The sequence below is a fragment of the Centruroides sculpturatus genome, unplaced genomic scaffold (genome assembly GCF_000671375.1).
Source record: "Centruroides sculpturatus isolate CEXI.00-Female unplaced genomic scaffold, Cexi_2.0 scaffold798, whole genome shotgun sequence".
In the NCBI taxonomy this organism is placed as follows: domain Eukaryota; kingdom Metazoa; phylum Arthropoda; class Arachnida; order Scorpiones; family Buthidae; genus Centruroides; species Centruroides sculpturatus.
This window is the reverse complement of record NW_019384974.1, coordinates 86,702-101,264: the sequence shown is the minus strand read 5'-3', so window position 1 is coordinate 101,264 and position 14,563 is coordinate 86,702. Positions and strand designations below refer to the sequence as shown.

At 29.7% G+C, this 14,563-nt stretch overlaps 1 protein-coding gene and 1 long non-coding RNA gene across 2 annotated transcripts in view; both read left to right on the top strand.

Moving 5' to 3' along the window:
- The window catches only part of LOC111632652 (stomatin-2-like), a 52,375-nt gene that overhangs the window by 27,978 nt on the left and 9,834 nt on the right, over nt 1-14,563 (top strand). The window lies entirely within an intron of this gene.
- Nucleotides 752-9,457, top strand: LOC111632653. The gene is made up of 3 exons (XR_002757901.1): nt 752-1,090; nt 9,259-9,326; nt 9,422-9,457. It is a non-coding gene; the product is annotated as an uncharacterized LOC111632653 (long non-coding RNA).

The window sequence follows — 14,563 nt, the reverse complement described above, 5'->3', positions numbered from 1 at the left end:
TTGAAAGATTTAATTAAAATGAATAAATCGAATTTATATCAAATTAATGAAAAATACATAAATTTTTCATTATTTTGAAATTTTTTACAAATGAAAATCACAATTGTTTCGAAATTTGTGATCTATTTTCCTGTGTTAGATCCCATTGTGTTTATTATATACAGTAGAGTACAGTATTTAATTTGTATATTTTTTTACTACACCTAGTGCCATCTGTTATCGAATTATTCAAATAATTAAATTAATTTGTTTTTAATTTATAATGAATTAAAATAAAATACAAAAAATCTTATTTTTGTATACTTGGATGCAACCAATCTAGATTTAATCAGTACGTTGTCATTGAAACGATAAGAAAGAGATGATGATGATAATCATTATGTGATTTATTCTAAATCTAGAGAAATCTAAAAAAAGAATTCCTTTCTAGTTTTTTTGTTTCGAAATCATCTAAAGTCTTAGAAAATGATCCGATTTCAAATACATTTTACTTTACTATTATTTCGACTAACATCAGGATTTCTCTGTATAAACGAAATGATTTAAATTTTAAAGAATTTAGGGTTTTTTCACTCCATTTAAAACTCATTCTATTTTTAATAAAAACTCCAGACAGTTTTGTTAATCTACATATTTATAAATAAATATAGAAAAGTTTATCTATTTATAACTCCATACTGCTAAATTGCAGACATGGTACAGTACATATATATATAATAATAGAAATTGATTTTATTTTAGATCATACAACTATTACGTCGTATCTCCTAGTAAATTTAGAACAATATCGTGTTGGATGGCTATACGGTCTCCTCACTGTCGTCATCTTGAAGCTATAAAAAAGTCCTGGATTTATCTATCTAGCATGTTGTGATGACTAGGTCTACATGACGAGATTCTCCAGTGAAGACAGTAATCTCGCTGACATTGCACTACAGAAATGGGGAAAAAATTCAACTAGATTCGATAGTCACGTTTCGTCTTGTTTTCTAATGGCATGCACTGTACTTGAGTAGATACTGTCGATTGTTATCAGTTCTGTATCAAAGTCATTCTACATTGAAGAGGAAAGTTATACTTGTTAATAGAAGTAACGCTTTAAAATTTATTTCAGAGTTTTTTACAATTACATTGTCATATTTAGTAATGTTTTTTTTCTAAATTAAGATTATTTTACTTGTTCTTTTACAGGTAATTTAATCTGCAGTAAAACAAACTAAAAGATTAAAATACTGTATTTACTGTATTTCCTGTAATAATCGTCCACCTAACTTGTATTGCAAGGTAAAATCTAAATACAGGTATATTAGTGGTATTCGATATTATCGGGAATTATCAAAATTTACACAGTTAAAGTTATTTTTAAATAAATTTTTCACTATATAGCGATTTAACTAGCTTTAAGTCTCTTGGAATAATGATATTTTCCTTCTTTACAGCACCAATACTATTTTACTCAACATTCTCCCACCAAAAATGAAAAAAAAAAATCGTCCACTGAACGATTATTACAGGAAATAAGGTAATTGTAAGGTGAAAATATTTTTAAGGAGTTAGGCATTTGTGCGAAGTTTAGGATAAAATTTAGTTGCGCGTTAGGTTTATAATTATATCTGTGGTTAAGTTCAAGAAGAGCCAATATCAAAATTGATATTTCTGAGTAATCGGCATTAGAAATTTTGCACAAACTTATATATATTTAGAGCTATATATGTTTGTATAAAGTTTCTAATTCCAGTTATTCAAAAGTATCAATTTTTAAATTAAAAATTATATTATTGAGTGCAATATTGCTATGATTATTATAATATATATTATTCATTTTTAAAATCTATCACATAATTTCATTAAAAAGTATTAGTTTTAAATACATTGATTAAAGTTGCTCGAAATTTTTTATTACTTAAACAAAGAACCTTAATAACAAATTTGATACTGAACTGTAATAATTTATTATAGAGGTTAAACATTAAAGAAGTTTTTGTCACACTTTAAAAATAAATATTTGAAGGCATTTTTCAGTATTCTTCTAATTTTTTTTATTTTCGATATCTCACAAAAGGGATTATTATACTTAGTGGTAAAGGAGGTCATTTAAATACTCTTTTAGGAAAAGAAAAAAGAGAGTAAAAAGCAAATGCAATGTTGTTCTTGCTACCAAAGTTGATGTTTTGATCCTATTTCATTGTAAAAATTCCAAAAAAATATGTCATCCTTACATAATTGAATTTACAATACGAACTTAAATAAAGAATTTATCTTTACAATTATTTTTCAATATCAAATTTTCTAATGTTAAATTGTTTTTATTATTATTATTACTTTTAAAATAAAATCGATGCTATAGCGATAAAGATGTATTTTTGGAAGTGTATTTTTAATGTACTGTCTTATTATCATTATTTAAATTATGTTTACTAATAGTACTATCGATTTCGTTTTCTAACTTTTACGTTTTAATTATTGATATTTACGTAAGAATTAATCGATATTCTCTTGTTTTGTGCATTTAATTGCTTGGCACCGAATTGCACAAACAGTTGACAGTTTTTCATTTGTATCCATTGTTTTTCCATTGGGTACTCTATACACAGCTTGGTACAGTGATAATTAGAAATTGGATAATACTTTGTTTTGTTTTGCAACTCCTCCTTTTATCGATTAAAAATTGTTTTTAAATTGAAAACGCTGTTAAAACTGAATTTTGTAATTTAGATAATTACTTTATCCTTGAAACATTATTTTATTATTTATCGGTTTTGAAATGAACATACAAACACACATACATATACATATATAATATATATTATATTATTTATATATAACTAATAAATTTTTGAACTATAGATCAATTATAAGTTTTTATAGTTGATTTTCAACTTAGTTTTTATATAAACCATTAATATATATGTTTTTTCTAGAGACAAATCGTGCTGCCATCTTCTAGAGAAGCAACAATTAATTGCTTTCCACATTATCAATAATTAATAATGCATAATGTAAACAAATTAATATTTAAAGAATCAGGGAAGACTTAATGTATTAGTTTGCCATAATCTATATCACTTCACATAATAATAAATAGAAAGGTACGGTTTTTTTGTTAGACTGACCTTTATGTAATAGCTAACGAAATGATTTTGAAATGATAAAAAAAAATCCAAATAAAACTCTTTAAAATTTAGAAACAAATAATTTTTTAAATTACGTAGCGAAAGAAAAAAAAATGATATTACTGAACTAATTTTTCATGTAATAGTTTAAATAGGCTGTGGATGTGGTTAACCATCGATCATGTTCGATTGTTTAGCTAGTTGCCAAGAAAACTGGCATCATAAGAATGGATGTATTCATCAAACAAATATGAATTATTGTTTTTATTTATAGAATGATTGCATGCTTATTAAAAGTTATTCCGGCGGAATTATTCACTCGTATGGTTGATTGAAGCTAGACAATTCAATCTAACATATTATTATTTGTATTATTTTAATAATCAAATTAAAAATATGCCTAGATATTATATATTATATAGTATTTCTATTTGAATTTATTTATTTATTTTTTTCATTTTATTCTAAATTTTTCAAATCTAATAATGTTTTAACGAGAATAATTAATTGGAATTAGTGAATAATAATTGAATATGTGTATAATTGCAATGGCACTAACTTTTATGGGTGTATGCGGATTGGGTCCACGTAATTTATTTAAAATTTTGGTGCGAATACTTGATAATTATACAGTATATATTGCAATAAAGTGTTGTTAATTATTCAAATGTTAATACAGCAAATTTTAATATAATTAGGTACTACAGCGTTCATAGTTTATATTGATATATATTGATAAAGAAACTAATGTAAAACGTTTTATTTTTGCAGTTTTAATATACAGTATTTAGTATTACTAATCAAAATAGTTAATATATAGTAAGCGTCAAAATCCTCCCAAAGTTCGTACGTACTATAGAAAAATAGCAAAAACTATTCGATATACGAAAGTAAAAGGAAAAGGAAATAAATCAAATGTAAGATTATTACAATATTCACATAACAGCAAAAAATTAAAATAACTTTCATATTTTTAAAATAGCTATGGTGTATAAATTCTGCTTGTTGCATTGGGAGGATTTTGATGCATAAATTAATTTAACAGCAATGTTAAACAATGTAATTTCGTGCATATTAACGAGATATTAGCGTATGAATATGCAAATGAGCTGCTACTTGATTTGCGTCATCATGAAGAAACTTTCCAGTGAGAAGAAACTCCGTATTGGTGGCCAAACGGTCTTCGTCCCTGAACACTGAACACTGGGAGTTCGGTCGTAGGTTTACGCCTCGTTCGGACGGTCATTTACATTTATCAAAGGATTAGAAGGCCTCTACCAATAGGGATAGCCTCGGAAAAGGAAATATGAAGGGTTATAGTAGAAGTGAAAAGAATGACAGGAAAGTGTGAAATATGAGACTTCAGAGCGCCACCGAGTACCAATTGTATAACACCAATTAATACAAATTACAAACATACAATTGTGTACAGAATAACTGCCTCTGCAACTTGAGGCAGTAGGAGCTCTAAAGGCTAACTTGTTTTGGAACTCAATACACAAAACGCGTATGAACAACCCACTTGGAGGAAAAACAAAGCCCTCCATGGCTTAGGAGGTAACATAAGAAAACTTTCGCGTTTGTACAAATGACAAGGCTCATGACATTGGTGATAACAATATAAAATAAAACGAAACAAATTGTAACGGTTGCGTGTATACAAAAGACAAGGCCTCCATGGCTTTGGAGGTAACAAAAGAAAACAATCGCATATGTACAATACAGCCAATGCATGAGAAGAGGGCCCCAGCAGTTGTCTTGCCATGCCATGAGACCAAAACGAAACATGTATGTACAACTCTCTCTAACGAGAGGGGAACCACTGAATAGTTTGCCTAGCTGTTATACTTTAGAATGTCTGTAGCTCTGATGAAAGTTTCAAGAGCCTGTAAGGTGTTTTGATTTGTGAAAAAGACTTTCAACTGGCATGGCCAGTGAAAACAACGGTCATACAGAGTGCTCGCTAAAATTCGTCTTTCATTTTTGTATTTAGTGCACAAAAAAGATGATATGCTGCACATCTTGATCCTCAGCTAGGGCACAAGGGCATTTCCCATTCCCTTTGTTCAGGAAACGCTTCAGGTATGTCCTGAAGTTCCCGTGCCCGATTTGGGTAGTAATGAAGTTTGGATGGTAAAAAGACATGTGCCTCCTGTCCTGAATGCTTGGAAAAAATTGGAAGGCAAGTCTGTTGTTTTTTCTGCTTCCCACCTCTGTTGCCAGATTTTGGTCATGATGTTGTTTGGTTGGGACTTGACCAGGCTCGATGGAAGGGTATTGAAAGAGATGGGCATGTCAGCCTTAGCCGCCTTTTTTGCGAGTAGGTCGGCTCGTTCGTTTTTCAGTTATTCCAGCATGCCCTTTGACCCAGTTTAAGAGGATTTTATCCCTTTTCCTCTAAGTAGCATCAGAAGGTTGATGGTTTCTTGAACTATAGTTAACTTTGTGCGTAGATTCCTGATTTGGGCTAGGGCCGTTTTGCTATCGCTGTTGATATGTATTGTCTTGTTTCTGAACATCGGCTTGTCTCTGATATATTGCAACGCCCTCAAAATAGCTAAACATTCGGCTTGGTTGTTTGAGCATTGCATTCCTAGCTTGAAGCAGGCCTGGTAAATTGACTTTCCAGAGGTGTTATTAACAACTAATGCGCACCCAACGCCCTCGGCAGATTTCGATCCGTCAGTAAACACATTGTACGTTCTGTCATTTACTGCTGGTGCCTCGGTAATTTCCGGGTTTGGTTCAGCAGGGTGAACCATGTTAGTCTTTTGCTGTGAGTCCAGGCCATAGTTCTGGATGTCTTTTATAAGTTCCTCCATGGAAGCATTAACAATGGGAGTTTGAATGCTCTTTGCCCTTTGATCTAAAAGTTGGTATTTCCAATATACTTTTAAAACTTTTAGGTCTAGTGGTAGAAAGTTTGAAATTACTTATAATGCGTTCGTCGGTCTTGTTCTGTATGCTTTAGCTATTGATCAGTTTTCCGGGTTTTCTCCATGTCTGTAACGCGTGAATAGGGGCCAGTTTCCCTTAAAAAGATCTCCCGGAAGGCATTTCCCCCCTCGCGCGTATGGCCATTCCATTTAAAGGCCGGCTAATCGGGCGCATGCGTCCATATCGTCTCTCGGAGTAAATAGCCTATATGAGCTGCACACTCCAAATTGACCATTTTATGAAAGAAAGAAAGAACTCCGTATTGTGAACCTGCCGAAGAAAAGTTTCTGTTGAAAAAAGCATTAGAAATTGGCGTTGGGCGTTGGAGTGTATCCGGAATAAAAACGAGTGAGCTACCATATCACGAAAATTTAAGAGCTGGAGGAAGAAAACGTTAATCACCAAAACAGAAAGGCACTGCATACGTTTGATAACGAGTAGACGTTGCGATACACCATCACAAGTAAAGAGGGAATTGAAACATGGCTTAGGAATATAAGTGAGTACTTTAGCTATCTGCAGATGTCTAAAAACAATTTGAAAGCCCAAGAAGCCTAAACTTACCAAATTACATAAAATAAAAACGTTTTAATTTTGCCAAATGCTACAAAGACTGGACTTTAGAAGATTGGAAGAAGATTGTATGGTTAGATGAATCCAAAATGAATAGAGTTTGTTCAGAAGGGCGAAAATGGGTATGGACTACATCGATGAAGTCTATAACTGAGCGAGAAGTACAAACAACATTGAAATTTGTTGGTGGTGGTCTTATGGTCTGGTGCTGCATTATTTACTTTTGGCCTGGAATGCTATGTTCTATCTAATAGAATGGATAGCGTTATTTACACTGAAATACTTAACAATTATTTGTTACAATCTATTGATTATTACCATATTGATAGCTCTTTTATTTATCAGCAAGATAATGGCCCAAAACAACCCCATCCAGGAGGGCAATGTCATGGCTTCGGGATCAAAATATTAGCCTGCTTGAGTGGCCGCCTCAATCGCCTGATCTCAACCCGATTGAATACATCTGGGCTCTTCTTAAACGTCGCTTGTTTGACTATGCAGCACTTCCTGAAAGCACCATTATCCACCAATTATGAGAACGTGTGTGGAATAAAATAACATTGCACGATTGCAGGAATATTATTAATTCTATGCCTGATCGCATCAGGAAGATATTAAAGGCTAAAGGAAGGTTGTATTGATTATTGAAGTGTATTTTTCCCACAAATATATAGATTTTTGTTTGCATCAAAATCCTCCCAATGCATATGTTCTTTGTGTGTTACTATTATTAATAAAATAATTATGTTGATCAGATAATTATATTGTAATTATATTCATAATTATATGTTTACGTATATAAAGTTTTTTTTTATACTAAATGTGCTTTGCAACATTTTCCAGTTCTTTAAAATAGTTTCCTGCGTTCTTTGTGTGTTACTATTATTAATAAAATAATTATGTTGATCAGATAATTATTTTATATTTATTTGCATACTTATATGTTTACGTATATAAAGTTTCTCGTACTAAATGTGTGCTTTGCAACATTTTCCAGTTCTTTAAAATAGTCTTCTGCGTTTTCTGGAGGATTTTGACGTTTACTGTATATATAGGCTATATATGTGTGTGTGCATATAAGCTGTTCAATAAGTATCAATAAATTGACATAAAATCACATGTACCGGTACATGTAAAAATATTTTTATTCTGTGCTTGTAAATTTGGAGAACACATTATTTTGTAATTTTGCAAAAATTAAACGTAAAAGGAAATGGACTGCTTGTTTAACGAGTTTCTATTACTATAAAACAGAACGCAACTGCCAAAAAAAAAACATTTTGTGAAAGAAAGGCCATTTATACTTGGGTAATTTTGAGATGTAAGGTTTCCAATAGTGCAATTTACAGAAAATTGTCGGAAAGGTGGTAAAATTGTGCTCCAAAACAAGTATGTTGCAAGACCATTATTTATAATGCTCTTGCAACGGGGATCACTTGCTTTTAAAAATCCAAATTTGAGCATTCGCTTTCCGGAATCCAAAATGAAAATGAAGAATTTACTATGCATAAACTGTAAGTAATTACTGCACATACGATTAAAGTCCATAAACTGAGAATCAAAGCTAATGTACAGTATAAAGAACTGTACTAAAGTGCACAGGATTGCAGGAACGCGTTCAAAAGTAGTACTTTGAAAACGATACGAAAAAGTTTTCATTTGACACTGAAGAAATTCCTGGAAGAAAGTTTATAATTAAAACCCTTTTGCTCTGGCTTAAGAGCAAAATGTAAAAATGCAAACCAAATTTACAAAGTAGTAGGCTACATGATTTGGCAGCCAATAGACGCATATTGGAATGTTTCTGAACATTCCAATATGCGTCTATTCTGCATTGATATGTTTCTGGCATATTGGAATGTTTCTGAACATTCCAATATGCCAGAAACATATCAATGCAGAATAGTATCTAAACGAAATGCTTAAAGAAAAAATTGATTTTTCTAATGTTCCGGCTCCAACAGATTAACAGCATTTAACCAAAGTCCCTAAAAACATTCAGCTTGTGCGCAGAAATGATAATGCCTTAAGCTTATTCCAAGCGTGAGGAATTAAAATTTCTAGGATTTAGTTTTGGAGTTCGAGGAACCAAAATGATTTTCCGCAAATCAAACTCATTGACCAGGATCAGCAAAAGTGTTACACATGAACATGGAAAAGCAGTTATGGGCGGTATGTGAAAGATGCTTCAGACTGGAGGTCATAAGAGGGTCAAATCCACTCCTGTCGTTTTATATAATAATTTAACATGTAGGAAGTGTAGATAAAATTTCAAAGTAGCCTATATGAAAATCAAAATACAGTTAGTTTACTTTTATCAATTTACTTATCGAACATCCTTTAAGCTATATACAGTATATGTATAGCTTATAGACTATATATAAGTTCTCTTTGATTGTTATAAGTTGCTGAAACGAATTGAGGAAATCGGAAATGTAGGTTCTAATTGATATTAATTAGTTTAACAAACTATAATATACATAATACTAAATAGGAAACTAAATAGGAACAATAGGTACAGTACAGTACTTATTGTAAATAGTTTAATTAGTAGATTATAATAGTCACTCTTGTAATTTATATTTTATTAATTTATCACACAGNTATGTACAGTAATTCAAGTAAACATTAACAGATTAAATTTTTACTTCAATTACAAACAGTCTGTTCGTTGGACAGTTTTTCCTCTATTCCTAACTACAGGTATATTTTTTCTTTTTAAATATTGCATGTGTTAGGCTATTATATTAAAGCTATATATATTTTGTCTTACAAAATGTTCTACCTTGACATTCTAGAGATCATATTTTCAGGATACATTCTAATTATAAAAGGTAAATATAGCACGTTTAAATATTGATTATTTCTGTACGCCACTGTTCTTAAAATGGTAACAGTTTATATTTTATATTGATTAATTTTAAAATTTTAGAGGAAAATATAAATAAATTTCTAATAAAACTGATTACATGATAATGTTCTTAGTTTAACTAAGAAGTATTCCATTTAAAATTGAAAACCGTTTTTAGAATTTTGTATAAAACTTTATAAATTTTAAGAATTTAAACTTTACAGAAATATAAAAAAAAGTTTCTAGGACAAAAGTTATTTTAATAGAATCTAAATTTAGCATAAAAAAGTTTTTATCACTAAGAAAGTAATTCCATTGTCTGTGACTAAACAACATTAACGAACTTTTTAAAATCTCTGTTGAATTTAATTTTTACTTTAAGGCTAAAAAAGAAATACAAGTAACTTAACTACAGTTATTTTGATGAAGCTCCAAGAATTGGTAGAGAAATGTTGGTCAGGGATAAAACTATAGCGTGCATTGTAGTGGAATTCGTCCCGTTTATTCTATAACATCCGTTTTTCTATCAATGTTCTTTATTAAGAAAAAATAAATAAACTTGTTTTTAAATTTTTTATTACGATAAATATTTCACTTTTTTCTTCAATGGACGAATCTCTTTTCTGAAAATAAAAGTTTAATTAGGAAAGTTTTACAAGAAATTGCTAATTCTACTAAGTTAAAATTTCTGGAACTGTAAAGTTTGTTGACTGTAGATTGATCATATGTTGTGGGATTTTAAAAGTCATTTTAAATCATTCGTTTAAAAATTTTGAAAATTTTTATAAAATTTAAAATATTTAAACTTAGTAAATATTTATAACATACATCAATAGTTAAATATAGAATATTTTATTAAATAGACTAGGAAAAATGATATATAGCATTTTATTCGTTTGATAAAATGCAAACATCTTCTGGAAAGTAATATAATTTATACTAAGAATATTGGATAAAGAAATCATAAAAAATTGCATGAATTATTGCATAGTGTTTTGGTAGTCAATAAAAATAGTTTATAAAAATTGCAATTAATTGTGAATCGTTTACAATTGAGGTAAAATTTACTGCAATTAAAATTCTTTGTCATACGATTTGCTGAGTTTTTAAGCTATCTGAAAATAAAACGTTTTAAGAGAGATACTGAAGTGTATTAATACAGAGTTACCTTTAATGGAAGATTTGAGTCTATTTTTTAATCCAAAACGATTTGACTAGTGATAAATTGTAATTTACCAAATATGAATTTGTTCAATATAATTTCTACTATCTATTATCCATTTTCAATTTTATTTATTTTAAATAGGAATTATATATATACATATACATACACTATTTTATAATATTTAATAATAAATCCTTAGATAATAATATTATTTTCTAACATTTATGTTAGAAATATAATTTTAGCTTCGAATTTGACTACAAGATTATCAGAAAAGTTGAAAACTAGTGTCTTGTTTTATTCTACAGGCATTTTCCCCAAGTAAGCTATAACAGTTCCAAAAGCAAGTTGGTTTGATCTTGAACCACAGTTTTTTCTATGGAAGAAATGTTTGTTATATTTCAAAAGTATGATTGCAGGGATTTAAAATAGTTGCCTTTGTACTATATATGGAATCTGAATGCTTAAATATGACTTCACTATTATCATCATCATATATTTTTTTTTCTTTTTACTTATCATTAAAATAGCTTTTTGTAATAAAATATATATCAGGTATGCTACTTAAATATTTTTATTAAATGATTCAACTGTTTAATATCTCGATTAAAATTTTATCGGGATATTTTCTTGCTTCTTGTATAACTTGTTTCACATTTGAAACAAATTAAAACAATTGATTTACGGTTAAAAGAAAGTAACCGATTGATTACCGTTAAAATAATCGATAATTCTTTCCTCATTTTTTTGAAGTTTTGTATTTCACTTTATCAAAGTTTATGAGTATTTTGGAAAAAATTTAGCTCAGATTTTGCTTTTTCTAAAGTTTCGTATTAAACTCAATCTTCTTTATATTAATTTGTTAGAAAGCTTTCAAAACAAACATCCATTAATTTTCTGTTCCACGATATAAATCTTTAATTAAATATTATGAAAAATGTCACATATTATTCCTCTATATTTTAGTTATAAATATTTCATTTTTTTTCAAACGCGTGATAATTTGAAATATTTCAAGAATATTTTTTCGATTAATATCGCAATATCAAAAATCAAGAATAACAGATGAAATGTATCAAATATATCTAATAATAAAAATATGTAATGAAATTTTTCGTAGTGAAATTGCTTTTACTCTTGGTATTGAAGAAAATAATTTTCTAACTTTTACGCTATATCAAAGTATTATGTCAGAAATCTTTTAACAAATTGATAGCAATGCTCATCTTACCGGTATTTAAAAAAATTATAAATGCTTTGTAAAAATATTTCATTTCAATTTAAAATTCTAATAAATTTGGCTTTAAAAATATACAGAATTTCTGTGCCAGAGATATACTTAAATACAGTATATCTATGCATTTATAAAGTTTATTAAAATAATTTTCTTTTGATATTAAACAGAGTAAATCATCAAGTTTTTATGAAGTTTAGTAAAGTTTGTGAGCAATTTTTGTATCTTGATAGATGCCAAAAGGATTCTAAAGTTTTTGCCAAATGTATTGTAGTATTTGATACGTTATTAGAGCAATTGCTGAAACGATACGTGTTTCACAGTCCAAATTTCAAACTCTCTGGTAAAGTCTTCAATAAAGCCCAATACAAAAGCATCCAGCAAAGACGCGTGGCCTGTCAGTTGGACTTGCTCTTCCGATCAAACGTCCAGGAAAAGTCGGATCGTTTAAAAACGTCGTAACATCTCGACGGAAGTGCAATGGAGCACCATTTTTTAGGTGTGACGAAAGAAATCTTGAAGACATTTCCTGTCTGCTGCGCTTTACTTTGCGAAAATATCATAAGAGCTTTATTATAAGATCTCATGATATTTATTAATTATATTTATTATTATATACTTTATTTAAGGATATCGTTTAGCGAGGACCTCTTACATTTTTGCTCCATTTATATTATTTTCTCCAGGTTATTGAGTTTATTTTTCACTTTATCGTAAATACTTTGGATCATGTAACAATCGATTTCACTTTTGTGCCATTTTTAACTTTTCTTTCCCCCCTTTTGCCTGTTTCTGATATTTGTTGGAATTTTTTCATGGAATCTATCGGAGATGGAACAGGTTTACAATCTCTTTAGAGCAGGGGTGTCCAACCCGCGGCCCGCGGGTCGGATGCGGCCCAAGGCAAGTTCCAGTGCGGCCCAATAAACGTGTAAACAAAACCGACAAATTGTTTTATTTTTTATTTATTTATTTATTTCAACGGCATAAACCCAAAAAAGAAGTTTCACAAAGCCGTAAACTTTTATACATATTTTATTTTTGAGTGAAAAGGAAATATTTTCAAATATTTGGAGATGAGTGAATGACGAAGGAATACTAAATAAAGCTGNATGCTACATACCTTACATATATATAATATATATGTATATATTATTACATTATTATATTATATTATATATTACTATTACGCAATATTATATAATATAGCCTATATACAGTACATACCATATTCACTCGAATCTAAAACGCGCTTTAATTTTTACATGCTCATACACGGATTTTTTTAAAATAGACAAATTCATGCCAACATAACTAATTTTCTTGACATAAAAGTATTCATTATTTACTGCAAATAAAGTAAGTTATGTATATATTATTACATTCGATGATAGTGAAGTCGGAAATCTCTTTACTTTCCATATTAGACTCTTCTGGAATAACACTGTTTTCGCTGCTCACATCTCACTTGCAATCGTTCTCAGTTTCGTTTAAAGCATCACTGACATGATAGAGATCACTGACATATATAAGAAGCCTGATATAATAGGCCTACTGTATTCCAAATAAACCTCAGAGAGAGGGGGCCTAATGTATATAAGAGGTCCTTTTCTCTACGTATGTTGAAAAGCTGAGAGTCTACATGTTAGATTTCTTAGTTATATAGTATCGGTTTATAAACAAGTTAAGTAATCTACAGCTTAGGACCCTATGTTTTTAAACTTATTATTTAATTGAGAAAAGTGCTTGTTACATATTAGGCTATATCTTAGGGTTTGATTTAGACTCGTGCTTGATATTAATTAATTAAAATATAATTATTTATTAATTTGATATGTTAATTGATCAAGTTCTTTATTTAACCGAATGATTTTTTGTATAAAAAAGAAAAAAAGTAAAATATTTAAACTAGTTACAGGAAAGAAAGCATTTGGTATTTAGGCGATACATTGGCAAAATGGAATCGACTTTTTTTAGATAATGAAAACTAAAGTCAGAGTGAGATCACGTTTGACCAGTAGGCATCTGCAAATTACTTGAAACCTGCACTTTTGCCCCGCACTAACTTTAAAATATTTCATAAATACGAAGTAGGGGACAACTATAAATTAAACTTGTAGTACAAAATCATAAAATTATCGCAAATGCTTATATTAAATTCCAAAAATGGCAGAAAGTCTGCACATTTTAAACAGAAAAATAATATTGAAACATTTGAATTACAGTAAAACCTCGATTATCCGGACCTCCATTATCCGGATTTTCGATTATCCGGATTGTTAAAAATAAACAAAAATTTTACGAATTTGCTAATTTGCACTTAGCCAATTACGACACTGTGTATGTACGTGATGGAATGCATAGCATTTTTTGTTTCAACAACGTCTCACCCGGCACAGTGGTCGTAAACTCTTAAATGTATTTTGCGTCGTAATAAAAATATAACTTGACATACGCATCTATAAATAATTTATACTCAAATTACATCATTTCTATAACCAAGGGCAGCGTAAGGCATAAGCAACGTGGGCCACCGCCTATACCTCGTGGTCCGAAGGGCCTCGCGCCTCGAGGGTTTATGCATTACTTAAAAGCCGAAAACGGGACAAAAAAATTTTACTCGTCATAAAACGATAAATAGTTTGTCAAATTTTTATTCATAAAAATGCAGTTTCAACTGCTTTTTATTT